The sequence below is a fragment of the Oryctolagus cuniculus genome, chromosome 8 (assembly GCF_051225735.1).
Source record: "Oryctolagus cuniculus isolate XC-2025 breed Fujian yellow rabbit chromosome 8, ASM5122573v1, whole genome shotgun sequence".
Lineage (NCBI taxonomy): Eukaryota > Metazoa > Chordata > Mammalia > Lagomorpha > Leporidae > Oryctolagus > Oryctolagus cuniculus.
Window position 1 is genome coordinate 55,284,645 of NC_142874.1, and position 15,480 is coordinate 55,300,124.

Consider the following 15,480-nt stretch of genomic DNA (forward strand, 5'->3'; position numbering starts at 1 on the left):
TACTTTTTAAAAAAATAATTATTTATTTATTTGAAAGGCTGAATTACAGAGAGAGAGAGAGAGGGAGAAAGAGAGAGAGATATGGAGAGACAGGGACAGTGGGATAGAGCAAGAGAGAGAGAGAGCGAGTGAGTGAGCGAGATCTTTCATTCCCTGGTTTATTCTCAAAATGGCCACAATGACCAGGGCTGGCTCTGGCTGAAGCCAAGAGACAGGAGCATCACCTGGGTCTCCCATGGGGGTTGCAGTGGCCCAAGCAGTTGAGCCATCTGCTGCATTCCCAAGAGCATTAGCAGAGAGCAGGGATCAGAAGTGGAGCAGCCAGGACTTGAGCCAGTGCCCATGTGTGATGCTGGTGTCTCAGGCAGTAGCTTTACCTGCTACACCATAGCACCAGCCCCTCACCAGATTTTTTCACCCCTGAGGTTGGATGCTTCTTATACATTTAATAATATAATTAATAGCATTATGTGTTTCTTAGTGGTTTATGAAATATACCTTAAAAATCATGGCATCTTAGCTGCAAGGGAAAAAATTACTGAAACCTGATAGCTTACTTAGTCTGCTTGGGCTGCCATAACAATACCGTAGCCTGGGCCGTTTAAAGAACACGAATCAGTGTTATCACAATTCTGCAAGCTGGAAGCCCAAGCTCAAGGTTCCAGCTGATTCTACTTTTGATGCGGGATCTCTTCCTGGCTTGCAGATGATCACCTGATCCCCGTGTCCTCACATAGACTTTCCTCAGTGTATGTGAGTGTGTGCAGGTGTGTGTGAGAGGGAGTGAGGAGGGAGAGAGAGAAAGGAGAGGGAGTTGAGAGCTGAGTGAACTCTCTGTTATCTCTTTAAACAATTTTTTAAAATAAAGATTTGAGAAGCAGAGTTACACACACACACACACACACACACAGAGAGAGAGAGAGAGAGAGAGAGGACCTCCATCTGCTGTTTCACTCCTCAAATGGCCACAATGACTGGAACTGAGCTGATCAGAAGCCAGGAGCTTCTTCTGGGTCTCCCACGTGGGTGCAGGGGCCAAAGCATTTGGGCCATCCTCCCCTGCTTTACCAGGGAGCTGGATTGGAAGTGGAACAGCGGGGACTTGACCTGGTGCCCATATGGGATGACAGCGCCACAGGCAGAGCCTTAACCTACTGCGCCACAGTGCCGGCCCCTGTAGTCCCTTCTTTTAAGGATGCTGATTCTACAGGATTAAGGCTCCTCTCTTAGGATCTCATTTCTTCTACTCACTTCCTTAGAGGGCCCCATCTCTAAGTGCAGCCACATTGTGGGGGCAGGTTCAGCTTAGGAGTTTTGAGGGGTTACAAATATTCAATCCATAATATTACTTAAATTGGGTAATCGAGTACAATACATTGTTTGCAGTTGAGTATGTTGAACGGTGTAGAATACAGACAAAATAGCAACTTAAGATTGGAGTCACTTGAATCAAAGTAACTATGTCCCAGGTCATTTTTGTCCTTTTTCAAATCCTACTTGGTTTTCAAAAAGATATTGTATAAATCAGGGCTTTCTGGCAGGGAATATGAGCTATTTTGCAATGCCTGACAGTCTCATAAAAACCTGCATTACGTGTCCCCTTCCCTAGTGGCCTTAGTTTTCCCTGTCACTCACCCTTTACTCCTTTATTATATCTAAATTCCTTCCTTCTTTTCCCTTTCTAAATCATAAAAGAAATTTTTACAAGATACAACTGTTCTGCTGCCTTGTTACCTATTTTTTCTTTTTGAGCTGTTTTACTACAATGTGGTCCAGGATCAAGCAGATTTATGTAAAAACAGGAGTTGTTCTGCAATAGTCATTGCACCATAACCATTATCATCATCTAAATATTAAATGTGAGTTGATTTATGTTGATAAACACCTGTTATCAAGGCTTACTGCTCCAATTTCTGACTTGGCTCTTGAGTTTGATCCTTGCCCCTCCCATGGGGACTACCCTGGCTGGGATCTCACAATCCCTCATCTGGAAATTGCAACATTCTCCAAATCTAGCCCTGTCCCCACTCCCTCCAAAGATTCTCCTTACATGAGCCATGATCTCTTGGGTATCTTAAGAGCCTTAGGTCTTGGGTGTTGTGGCTGCTTAGCACCTGCTTCCACAAAAAGGGTTTAGACAGCTTCCCTATCCAGCTGCTTATTTATAGTCATTGTTTGGCATAGGGACTGAGAAAATTCTCTTTTCTTTCTTTCTTTCTTTTTTTTTTTTTTTTTTTTTTTGACAGGCAGAGTGGACAGTGAGAGAGAGAGAGAGAGACAGAGAGAAAGGTCTTCCTTTTTGCCGTTGGTTCACCCTCCAATGGCCGCCGCGGCCGGCGCACCGCATTGATCCGATGGCAGGAGCCAGGTACTTCTCCTGGTCTCCCATGGGGTGCAGGGCCCAAGCACTTGGGCCATCCTCCACTGCACTTCCCTGGCCACAGCAGAGAGCTGGACAGGAAGAGGAGCGACTGGGACAGAATCCGGTGCCCCGACCGGGACTAGAACCTGGGGTGCCGGCGCCGCAGGCAGAGGATTAGCCTAGTGAGCCGGCCTGAGAAAATTCTCACAAGGGAAAAAAATGGAGCTCTGTGTGGTCCTGGGATACACACACATTGGATCAACTCATCAGGAGGATCTGACATAAACTAGGTTATGGGAGGGGTCTCCCCTTCCCTCTCTGTGAATTTGGATTCAGCCTAGGAGACCCAGCACAGTGAGCTCCACTGAGACCAAGCTAAGTATTTGGTGAGGAACATAGCTCTCCTTGCAAGCTTTTCCTACCTGCATGTCTGAAGCTTGAGGGAAAGAGAGGCGTGTATTAGCTACAGGAAAACGAAGCTATTGTAAAAACAACACTCCTGCCGGCGCCGCGGCTCACTAGGCTAATCCTCTGCCTTTTGGCGCCAGCACACGGGGTTCTAGTCCCAGTCGGGGCGCCGGATTCTGTCCCGGTTGCTCCTCTTCCAGGCCAGCTCTCTGCTGTGGCCCGGGAGTGCAGTGGAGGATGGCCCAGGTGCTTGGGCCCTGCACCCCATGGGAGACCAGGATAAGTACCTGGCTCCTGCCATCGGATCAATGCGGTGCGCCGGCCGCGGCGGCCATTGGAGGGTGAACCAACGGCAAAAAGGAAGACCTTTCTCTCTGTCTCTCTCTCTCACTGTCCACTCTGCCTGTCAAAAAACAAACAAACAAAACAAAACAAAAAAACACACACACACACAACAACAACAACAACAAAAAACAACACTCCCAGTAACCAAGTGGCTCCAAGAAAATAGAAGTTTCTTTGTTAGGCAGTTCAAGGTGAGTTCTGCTCCGTGAACACTCAAGATCCCAGGGCCTGGTTTTCTCTACCATCTTCTAAGCTCTGGTTTCTGATGTCCTGTTTAAAATCGAGTCATGATCAGTTGGTGTGCAGCTTGAGGGAAGATGAAGGTGCTCAGAGGTACACATGCGCAGTTTCTTAATGTGCAGTTTCCTAACGCCCAGGCCTGGGAGTGGTGTGTCCCTCTGGCCCGTGCTCTGCTGGTGGGAAGTAACACAATCTCATCTAGCTGCAAAAGGGCCGGGGAAAGGTGGTCCCAAGCGAGGTGGCTGAATGCCCAGCTATTATCCTGTTATTTGGCAGGTAGAGAGAATGACTTTGTGGGACAATCAGCCTTCTCTGAGACACTGAGTATATGGTAATGTATAGGACTATAATACTTGGGGCTCATATAGTACTTTTCCATGGGACAACCTTGCATGGAGCCTGGTCTTTCTTCCAAGGGGCCCTTCTGGTTCCAACAAGGACTGACATGTGGAGATGGTTAGATCTCTTACCAGCAGCAGAGTCATGCCTAGGAGGCTGTGTGTGGGTCCCGCACCATCGCCTGAACCTTCAGCTCAAGAATCCTTGGAAATGATCCGCCCTCTCTGTCAACAGGTTCCGTAGCCATGGATTCACACAGCTGCAGATGGAAAACACTTGGGAAAAAAAATTGTCTTACTAAACATGCTCAGACTCCCCTGCCCAGCATTACTTCCTCAGCGATACAGTGCATGGAGGATTTACATAGCACTTGCATTGTTTCAGTGTTGTAAGTAACCTAGAGATGACTTAGGCATATTGGAGGATGCATGTATGTTATATGCAAGCATGATACCATTTTATATAAGACTTGGGCATGAGTGGATTTTGGTGTCTATGGGAGGTGCTGGAACAGTCATCCCCGGACCCAAGGGATGACTATATATAAGAGGAATCCTTGGAAAAGACTGGACTTCCTGCTACTACAGCACTGACTGCTCAGAGCATTAAGATTTTCGGGTAGTTATTCAAATGTGTCTCAATTGTACTCTTAGGCTGACAAAACCTGGGTGTCGCGGGTATTCTTGGACTTGAATGTTTATTTATTCTGTGCGCAGGGGAAGCCTTGCCATCTCTTCTCACTGCCAACATAAGCACACGCTCTGTCCCTCAGCATTCACGTCTCCTCACAGAGGCTGATTCAAGACAGCCCTTCAGATCCACGCTTTGGCTGCGCTGCGTTAATTGCTCTTCTCCAGGCTCAACAGGTATTTTCGTGCTTCTGTGCCATTGTTTTTACTGTGTCTTAAGCCTGGAGTGCGCTTCCTTGCCTGGCTAATCTTGTGCATTCGTCAAGGCCCATGTTGAGAAATAACAGCAGGTGGCAGCTAGTGTGTAAGCACTTGTTATATACTCAGCACTGTTCTAAGCCCTCTATCTGGTTTCTCCTTTAATGTTCACAACAGATATGAGATAGGTACTTTATTTTATTTTTAAAAATTTTTAAAAAACATTTTATTCATTTGTTTGAGAGGTAGAGTTACAGACAGAGAGAGGGAGAAGCAGAGAGAAAGGTTTTCCATCTGCTGGTTCACTCCCCAAATGGCTGCAATGGCAGGAGCTGAGTGGATCTGAAGCCAGGAGCCAGAAGCTTCTTCTGGGTCTTCCACATGGGTGCAAGGGCCCAAGGACTTGGGCCATATTCTACTGCTTTCCCAGGCCATAGCAGAGAGCTGGATTGGAAGTGGAGCAGCTGGGACATGAACCAGTGTCCAAATGGGATGCTGGTGCCGCAGGCTGAGGCTTAGCTTAGTAGTGCAGACCCCAAAGTTGAGTTCTTGACCAAGGTGTTACCTGAAGCTTCTCCCTTACCCTTGAAGAACTAATCTCTTTTTCTGTGCTTCTACAAACCCAAACTGGGTCAAAGGTGGTTTTCATCTTTGTTGTCTACTTTTTAGCACACTCTCTGCCATTTAGTAGATGTTAGTGTGATGGTCACTTCGAGGTGTCAGCTTGGCTATGCTCTGTTATTCAAGCCAATGCTAATCTACATGTTGTTCTGAAAGTGTGTTGCAGATGTGACTGACATCTATAACTTTAGGTAAAGGGGATTACCCCTGATAATCTGGATGGGTCTGATCTAATTAGCTGAGGCTTAAGAGAACTGGAGTTTCTTTGGGAGTGCTGAGTTTCCAGCCTGCTGGCCTGCCCTATGGATCAGATTTGCCAAACTAGGCCCCATAATTTTTTTCTTTTTTCTTTTTTTATAAAGCTTTTATTTAATAAATATAAATTTCATAGGTACAGCTTTTGGAATATAGTGATTCTTCCTCCTAGGCCCATAATTTCATAAGCTAAGTCATTGCAATAAAGCTCTCTCTTCCTCTGCTGGTTCCATTTTTTAGAACCCTCACTGATGTGTTTTGTGGCACTCAGGGACATAGGCTGCCCTATAAGGTGTTAATGTCCTTGTTCCTTGAGTGCTAAGTCCACTCTTGACTTCCTCCAAGATATATTTAAGAACTTATCAAAATTCCCCAAGTTTTGAATAGGATCATATTTATTCAACCTCCAGGCTTTCCCCCTAGATTGCATATTCTACAAGAATCCAGAGGATTCTCTTGGATTATCCTTAAAATCCCAAACTACTTGTCATTTCAACAGAAATGGACTTAGTGTGAAATGAATGCATGTGTTCAGGGCTACTCACTCGCATGCCTGGCAAGGCACTGACATGGCCATTCACTTGCATAAATTTTTCTTCTTCTTCTTTTTTTTTTTTTTAAATTTGTTTAAGAGGTAGAAGTACAGACAGTGAGAGGAAGAGACAGAGAGAAAGGTCTTCCATCTGCTGGTTCACTCCCCAAATGGCCATAACAGCCGGAGCCGTGCTGATCTGAAGCCAGGAGCCAGGAGCTTCTTCCTGGTCTCCCACATGGGTGCAGGGGCCCAAGGACTTGGGCCGTCCTCCACTGCTTTCCCAGGCCATAGCAGAGAGCTGGATCGGAAAAGGAGCAGCCAGGACTAGAACCGGCGCCCATATGGGATGCCTGCACTTCAGGCAGAGGATTAACCTACTGCGCCACAGCGCCGGCCCCATTGCATAAATTTTATTATAATATGATATTGATACTGTAAGAAGTTAAGGAATTCTGGAACATTTTAATACTTAGAAGAAATTGTAAGACTGATTTGAACATACACAAAAGGTATCTTCTTTCATCATCTGTAAGATTTTTATTAAAGAAAGGAGGAAGATATGAGAAAAGTATACATGGAATGTGAAGCCAAAGTGATTGAGAGGAATGATGAAAATCAACAGAAATATATTCTAATTCTAATATCAAGAAGTGAATTATAATAAAATTTTTTCAGATTATGCCTGAAGTAGTAATTCATTGAGAGGTAGAACTCTATTTTGAACAGAAACAATGAATAATGTCTTAATTGTCTGATAATATGATCAAGAAAGAGGAGTGCATCATAAAAACACGTTAGAAAAACTTCACAATACTTGCTTATAAAATACTGATATTGATGAACATTATGCAGCCAAAATGTGGCAAAAAGGTACATAAAAATCATTTTCCCCTAGGATTTATGATCTTTGTGGTATTCCACAGCTTTCAAAAGTTTTAAGTTTGTGAGGATTTCTTTTCTCTCTTTCTTTCTTTCTTTCTTTCTTTCTTTCTTTCTTTCTTTCTTTCTTTCTTTCTTTCTTTCTTTCTTTCTTTCTTTCTTTCTTTCTTTTTGACAGGCAGAGTGGACAGTGAGAGAGAGAGAGACAGAGAGAAAGGTCTTCCTTTGCCGTTGGTTCACCCTCCAATGGCCGGCACGGCCGGTGCGCTGTGGCCGGTGCACCGCGCTGATCCAATGGCAGGAGCCAGGTACTTCTCCTGGTCTCCCATGGGGTGCAGGGCCCAAGCACTTGGGCCATCCTCCTCTGCACTCCCTGGCCACAGCAGAGAGCTGGCCTGGAAGAGGGGCAACCGGGACAGAATCCGGTGCCCCAAACGGGACTAGAACCTGGGGTGCTGGCGCCACAAGGCGGAGGATTAGCCAAGTGAGCCGCGGCGCCGGCCCCTTTTTTGGTTTCCAATAGATACTTGTCTATTTAAAAATTGTTTTTTGGCGTGGTGCTGTGGAGTAGCGGGTAAAGCCACTGCCTGTAGCATTGGCATCCCATATGGGCACCTGCTCGAGTCCTGGCTGCTCTACTTCTGATCCAGCTCTCTGCTATGGCCTGGGAAAGCAGAAGATGGCCCAAATCCTTGGGTCCCTGCACCCATGTGGGAGACCAGAAAGAAGTTTCTGGCTTCTGGCTTTGGATCAGCTCAGCTTCAGCCACTGCGGCCATCTGGGGAGTGAAACAGTGGATGGAAGACCTCTCTCTCTCTGCCTCTGCCTCTCTCTAACTCTGTTTCAAATAAATAAAATCTTAAAAAAAAATTTGCTTTTCTTAGAGAAAATCCCATGTTGTTGAGCATCAGGCTGCCACACACCAAGATTTCAACTTTCACTATTCACTTTTCTTTTATCTGTTGCCATTTTTGTGCCAACAAGAAGAGATTAGATTTCTGGGGTTTCCGAGGGATAATGACATGTAGTGAGGCGCAGGGTTGAAGCTCACGGCAGGCTTAATTCAGATTTGTCTCAGGAAAATGAAATGTTAGTGTGTCTCACGAATCTTTGGAGCTGCTTGAACATAAGTGGTACCTCCGAAATTAAATTAGCAAATTCCAAGAATTTAGCGTGAGCCTTTGTCCTCAGGGAGGTTGATCTCATTTGAGAAAGTAGTTGAGTGCTAACTCCAGGATCTTCCAAAAGCTCCTGTGTAGTCAGTGGGTGCCGGCATTTAAATGTCCTGCTCGGTCCACCGTCACAAAGAAGAAAGGGACTTCTAGCCTTTGGAACTAGAATACAAGGCAAATGGATCTGACAGGGCCCTGTACTTTTTCAGTTGGCCAATAGTTCTTGGCTCCCTTACAACGCCCAGAGATGACTTCCTGAGAACCAGGAACTATTTTTAATAATGTAATCCTGACTTCAGCAGGCAGATGGGACTTGGCCCTTGATGTGTATCTATTGAGGAAGACTTTTGCCTGGTATGCAGAACTGATAACGTCAAAGATGGCAAAATCTCTCCTATGAAGAAAGGCCCAGGTATCTCCTGTGGTTGATAGCTGATACCCTTTCCTTCCTTCCTTCCTTTTTTTTTTTTTTTTAAAGATTTATTTATTTATCTGAAAGTCAGAGTTACACAGAGAGAGATGGAGAGGCAGAGAGAGAGGAGAGACAGAGAGGTCTTCCATCCGCTGGTTCACTCTCCAAATGTCTGCAATGGCCAGAACTGTGCCAATCTGGAGCCAGGAGCTTCTTCCTGGTCTCCCACGTGGGTGCAGGGGACCTAAGGACTTGGGCCATCTTCTACTGCTTTCCTAGGCCATAGCAGAGAGCTGGACTGGAAGTGGAGCAGACTGGACTAGAAACTGTGCCCATATGAAATGCCGGTGCTGCAGGCAGAGGATTAACCTACTGTGCCATGGCGCCGGCCCCACACATGGAAAGTTTTATCCCTGGTGCGCATTTGGCACAGCACTTAGGATGCCTGCATCCCATCCTGGAGCGCCTGAGTTTGAGTCCCAGCCCTGCTCCCAACTAACGCACACCTTAGGAGGCAGCAGGTGATGTCTTGAGTACTTGAGTCCCTGCCCACCCCTTTGGGAGACCTGGATCGACTTCCAGGCTCCTGGCTTCAGCCTGGCCCGTCCTGGCTTTCGCAGGCATTTGGTGAGTGGACAGAAGCTCTCTCTTCTCTTTCTCTGTCTCTCTTTCTAATAAGTAAAAAATAAAAAAAAATAAAGTTATATCTATAACTTGATCCATCTCCTGACCCCTCTGTAGGACTGCCTCCTCTTTGCAGTGACTTCTGAACATTTTGTTTGAATTCTGATGAAGGGCCTTGCCTTACCTTGCCCCACCTGTAGTTACGCAGCGTGGACCTTGCTCATGGGACACACCTGCAAATGTTCAATTGGCAGTGAGCGCTGCCCCTGCCCCCACTTGACCTGCCAAACAGGGGAACATTCTCAGGATGACAGCTGCAGAGCTCAGAGGCAGCTGGTTGTCACCGTTCCCTCTCGCTTCCACTTTAGGGTGAACATTACTTTCCTGACTGCAGGGAAAAGCCACATTTCATCTCTCAGACGTGATGACCCCGAGCCCATCTTGTCCCTGTACGAATTGCTTTCAGGGACCCTATATTTCTTTAAATAAAAGGGTGCCTTCAGATATCCAGAATTTTTCTACATATCTCAGCCATCTTTCTCATCATTTGAAATGCTTGTGAAATTTCCATGATATCAACCTTGCCTTTGCATCTGACCCTTAACTGTGTTAGAACCGAGGCTGAAGAGTCCTGGTTACAAACCTCCGTCTTTGTAGATTTCACTTTTTTTTTTACCCACTAGATGTCGCTCTCTACCCAGTACATTTCGGAGCTGAGTCGGCGAGTTAATTAGAAAAGAAAGCTATTTGGGGAAGGGTTTGTAAGTGGCTGCAAAACATATTTTCAATTACTCCCAAATAGGACATTTTCCCCTACAGTGTGCAAGAGGCGTTTGCTATTTCTTTGGTAAAAGGAAACCCTTCAAAACTCGTTAAAGCAAAAGGGAGGGGAGTCCGTGGCTTGGGATGGAGACAGGTGCGTGGCTGTGCGGGATTGCGGCCGCGTCTGAAGTGGTCCTCAATGAAGGCAGAGTTGCGGGCGGGCATTGGCGTGGGCCTCTCCTGCTAGAGCTAAACGGGATTCCACCCCCAGCTCTCCCCTCTCCTCCTGCACGAGGATTCTGTGAATGCGAAGGAAGCATCGATGACTTAGCTGGCATTTTTAATGGTGCGATGTCTGTGGGAACCGTCTAATTGGGTTGTCCAAGTGAAAGAAATTCACAGTGCAGAGCGGACGTTCTTTAGTGTCAGGTTGCTGAGGCTGAAACAATAAGCATGTTCCCTGGCTGACAGCCCGACGCGGTTGCTTCAAGGAGGCAGACAGGAGAACCGAGAGCAGGCAGGTGGGTGTGGTGGCCCTTGTCTTAAATTCCATCATGGTATCCACACCGCGGATACCCGCTCAGAGACACTCATTCCTTACAATAGCAAAACTTTGCAGAGAAACAAGGAGTTCCCTGCTGGTTCACGGTGACTTTGGCGCATATGCCTTGGCGGGCGGTTCCAGAGCTGCTCAAGTAACTTAAACCCTTTAGGTACTAATTGAAGGCAAATCTCATTTCTTTTTTTTTTCTTATTTAGTAAATATAAATTTCCGGCAAATCTCATTTCTAGCATTATCCAAGCAACGGTGTCCTCAAAATGATAGAACAAAGTCTTTTGTCTTTGTTTTTGCTTAAGATTATTTTTTATTTGAAAAAGAGTGAATGAGAGAGAGAGAGAGAGAGAGAGAGAGAGAGAATCTCATCCTTTAGTTTATTCCCCATTTACCTGAAAGAGCTGGGGCTGTGTTAGGCTGAGCCAGGAGCCTGAATTCCATCTGGATCTCATATATGGGTGGCAGGGACCCAGGCACTTGAACCATTATCTGCTGCCTCCCAGGTGTACATCAGCAGGAAGCTGGAACAGAAGCAGAGGAGCTGGGATTCCAAGCCAGGGAGTTTGATCCAGGATGTGGGCACCCCAAGCAGCAGCTTAACCACTGCACCACATGTCCGACTGTGAAAGCAGCAGTTCAAAGCTTCAGATGTAAACTGAATTGTTTTCTACTCCTTAGAAATCTGTAGGTCAACTATGTTTGTTTAAGACTCATCCAGCAAAATGAGTTCAGTAACCTTGAGGGCTGCTTGGGTCCTGCATGTTTGTGTACATGCTAATGTGAGGTTTTACAAGAAATCATGCCTACTAAATTTTAGATTGTTAGGTGCTTTGAATTTAGGAGAATGCCCAAACATGTCTGAGTTTTTGGTGAGGCTGAGTCACTTGTGGCTGTCCTTAAGCCATTATTTCTGAACCATAATTTGACTTCAGTTAGCTGTGTTAAACTGTGGTATGCCCAGTTTTCATCGATATGCAGAGAGGTGTAATGACATTTTGAGACAATTTCTGGTTTACTTGTTCAGACCTCAGTGACACTAGGTTTGAATTACACATGAAAGGTTTTCCTTTCCAAATTAGGAATTTACATATAGGAAAAGTTTCCAAAGCAGGAAAAACACATGCAAAGACATTGAATTCATTCATTCCTCAAGGATTTACAGAGTACTAACTACCTCTTATTAAGCAAGTATTCCTCATTACAAAAATAGTTTGTGTATATTGTAGGAAAATTCAGAGAGGTGTGCAGAATAGTATACACATTATCTATAATTTCAACTATTTGGGGATTTCAGCATTCATATTTTGGTGATTTATTAGTATTTGGTTGATATATTTCCAGGTTTGGTATCTATCTACCCACCATCTATTGATCACCTATTTATCTTTCTCTCTATCCATCCATCCATTCACCCCACTTATCATCCAGCTGCAATCATGTTATGTATGTAATTTTGTAAACTGCTTATCTCCCATGCTTCCTCGTAATGAACATTCTTCTACAATATAGTTTAATTGGCTGCAAAGTGCTTTGCCATTTGGATAACTTAAACAACCAGTCCTCAATGGTTGGACAAGCTTGTAGCTGTCACTTCATGTACATTCATGTTAGTTCTTTGGGGTAAAAACTGTGCGAATTTTGAGGTTCAATAGTATGACTAATTTTACGGTTGATCCTTGTTGAAAAATTACCTTCGAACCTGTTAGAAGGAGATTTATATTTATTTCTATGAGCAGTACACCAACGTTCCTGGGTCTTGGCACTGTGGCCTTACAAATCCTTCTGTGGTGACTTTGAATGCTTTCCCTGTGTTCTTTTTTAAAGAACCGCCAGATTGGGACTGGCACCGTGGCTCACTTGGTTAATCCTCCACCTGCAGCGCCAGCATCCCATATGGGCGCCGGGTTCTAGTCCCGGTTGCTCCTCTTCCAGTCCAGCTCTCTGCTGTGGCCATCTGTGGCCTGGGATAGCAGTGGAGCCCTGCACTTGCATGGGAGACCAGGAAGAAGCACCTGGCTCCTGGCTTCGGATCGGCGCAGCGCTGGCCGTAGCAGCCATTTGGGGAGTAAACCAACAGAGGGAAGACCTTTTTCTCTGTCTGTCTCTCTCACTGTCTATAATTCTACCTGTAAAAAAAAAAAAAAAAAAAGTCGATCTCTGTCACTGTTTAAAAAAAAGAAAAAATAATGGTGAGATTAGCCTTAGCACATTAGTACAAGAGTTTTTATATTAGATTACAGGGAGAACAAATAAACAATAAAAAGTAACAGGGTTGCATCTCTGCATTTATTACAACAGGTATGGTTCAGTTTTAATTACTGGTTATAAACACTTCATAGTCTACTAATAAATGTCTTGCAGTATATTTTGAAAACTGCAATAAACTCTTTGTCAGGTGAGAATTCACTGCAGTTCTTGGCCTCTAAATCTCTATGGAAAAGAAGGATAAAACTGCCATTTTTCTTGGTGAGAATTATTGGAGGGACTGATAAGGAAGTGGGATTTAGCTAGGTTCTGAAATAATTACTACTGGCAAAGCAAAATTGGGAAAATAAACTTGCACGATAATGTAGCACGGTGGTTAGGCTAAATCTGTACTTTCTCAAAAAAAAAATCCCAGTGCTTAAGAGATAAGTGAAAAAGTTAAGAATAAGTTAGTTTAGGAAAAAACCATGGTTACGTTAGAAAATGTATTACTGAATAGACAGATAAGGGATGAACTTGCATTCTTTGCACAGGGGGGCTTTGATATACTGCTCTTAGTTGGGTTAGCAAAATGGGGCAAAAAGATTCAAGTCTGAAACTACTTAGGTTCCAGGTGATAATCTTTATTCATGATGGCTTGAAGGATGCTACTGGAGATCCGGAAATTTCCTTTTATTCAAATGTGGAACTTCCTTTACTCTTCTCTTCCTTTGAGTGCTTATTAAAAACATTTAAAATGAAAATACTGCTATACATGGATTTCAAAAGTTTTTGCAAGAAAATTAATTTGTCTTTTTGTTTATTTCACTGTTCCATGCATTTTGTGAAGTTCCCTTACAGACTATAGAACTTATGGATGTGCTTTTAGGTTATTTTCATTTTTAGATATTTGAATCAATGTTGTAGTGAAATCTCAGATATTCATGTTTACAGATGCCCTATATCTCTTCAGTAGATTCCTAACAATGTTACTGTGGAGACGTTCTTGTTTAATAGATTGAAAACATAATTTATCTATTTAATTTATTTCAAAGGCAGAGAGACAGACAGAGCTCTCAACCATTGATTTACCCTCCAAACTGAATGCGATGGCAATGGCTGTGGCAGGCTAAAGCCAGGACCCAGGAACTCAACCTGGGTCTCCCACCTGGAAGCAGGGATCTGAGTCCTTGAGCCACCTCCTGCGCTGCTGCTTCCTGGGTACCTATCGGCAGGACACCGGAATCAGGAGAAAGTCAGGACTCAGCCTCAAACACTCTGCTGTGGGATGTGGGCGTCACAAGTGGCATTTTACCCGCTGCCCCAGATGTTTGCCCTTATTTATCTTTTTCTTATTTTATACCAGTTTTCCAGTCCATGTGAAATGGTGATGGATCCAATCTATGGAAACAGAACTGTGGTTGCCCTGCTGTTCCTTTCCCCTTTTTGCTGCCATCTTCAGTGTGATTGGCCAATGCATGGATGTGCTGTGAGCAAGAAAGGATAGGAGAGGGTTCTTTGGTTGTTATAAGACTGTTGACTTCTTTCAAGCTAGATAGGTCCCAAGGGAAAGCACAGTCTCTTGGTGGGGGTTTGGGGTGTGGGGTCACCACAGAGTTGTTCTGAGCTCCCACACACCATGAGTCCACCAGAATTCTGTGCACACAGCATGGAAAATGAAATTTTTTTGCATGGTGTCCAGGAGTGGCGTAACCACCTATGTGTATGCATTGCATCTCCTCTGCTTATGCTTGTTCTGTATTTTCCCACAGGGCTTCATTTAGAAAAGCAAGTTCAGGCAATGCCAGCATCCCAGTTCCCAGCCAATGTACATGGGAAGGCAGGGGAGGATGGCCCAAGTGCCTGTGTCCCTGCCACCTGTGTGGGAGACCTAGATGGAGTTTCTGGTTCCTGGTTTTGGCTTGGCCCGGCCCTGACCACTGTGGCCATGTGGCGCGTGAACCAGCTGGTAGTAGATCTCTCTCTTTGTGTCTGTCTCTCTCTCTCACTCTGCCTTTCAAATAAATAAATCTTTAAAAAGAAGAGAAAAGCAAGATCAAAGACAAAATTACTAGGAATGTTAAGCAGCAGTACAGCACGAGAGCAAGTATGAGGTCTTTCTGAGCAGGGGCTGTGTGACTGTGTAGGTGGCAGCTCAGGGAGCTGGCTCCCTGTAGACCCCGCACTAATTGTTGCTAGTGGCTGGGCCCGGACCATGGATCAGGGCACTAGGGAGAAGGATGGGACTCTGACTCTGCCATCTGGTGTTAAAAGAAATGCCTGAAAGTGGAGCAGCCAGGACATGAACCAGTGCCTCTAAGGGATGTGGGCGTTGCAAGTGGCAGCTTGGCCCATTACGCCACAATGCCGACCTGTGAATTCTTTATTTAGTGGAGGATTAAGCCTGTGACTATAAAGTAAGTTGAAAGCATGTTATTGCAAAAATAAAAATGAACAAAAAAGAAAAAAAAAGGGAGAGGATGAGTGGGAAGTATCATTATGAACTTAAAATTGTGCGTATGAAATACATAAAATCTGTTCTCTTTATATATCTATAAAGGACCTGAGAACTTTCTTTTTTTTTAGGATTAATTTATTTATTTGAAAGTCAGAGTTACACACAGAGAGAGAGAGAGGCAGAGAGAGAGAAAGAGAGAGAGAGAGGGAGAGAGAGAGAACATCACTGGTTCACTCTCCGGATGGAACAATAGCTGGAGCTGTACCGATCCAAAGCCAGGAGCCAGGAGCTTCTTCTGGGTCTCCCACGTGGGCGCAGGGGCCCAGGGACTTGGGCCATCTTCCACTGCTTTCCCAGGCCACAGCAGAGAGCTGGATTGGAAGTGGAGCAACCAAGACTCGAACTGGCGCCCATATGGGATACCGGCACAGCAAGTGGCAG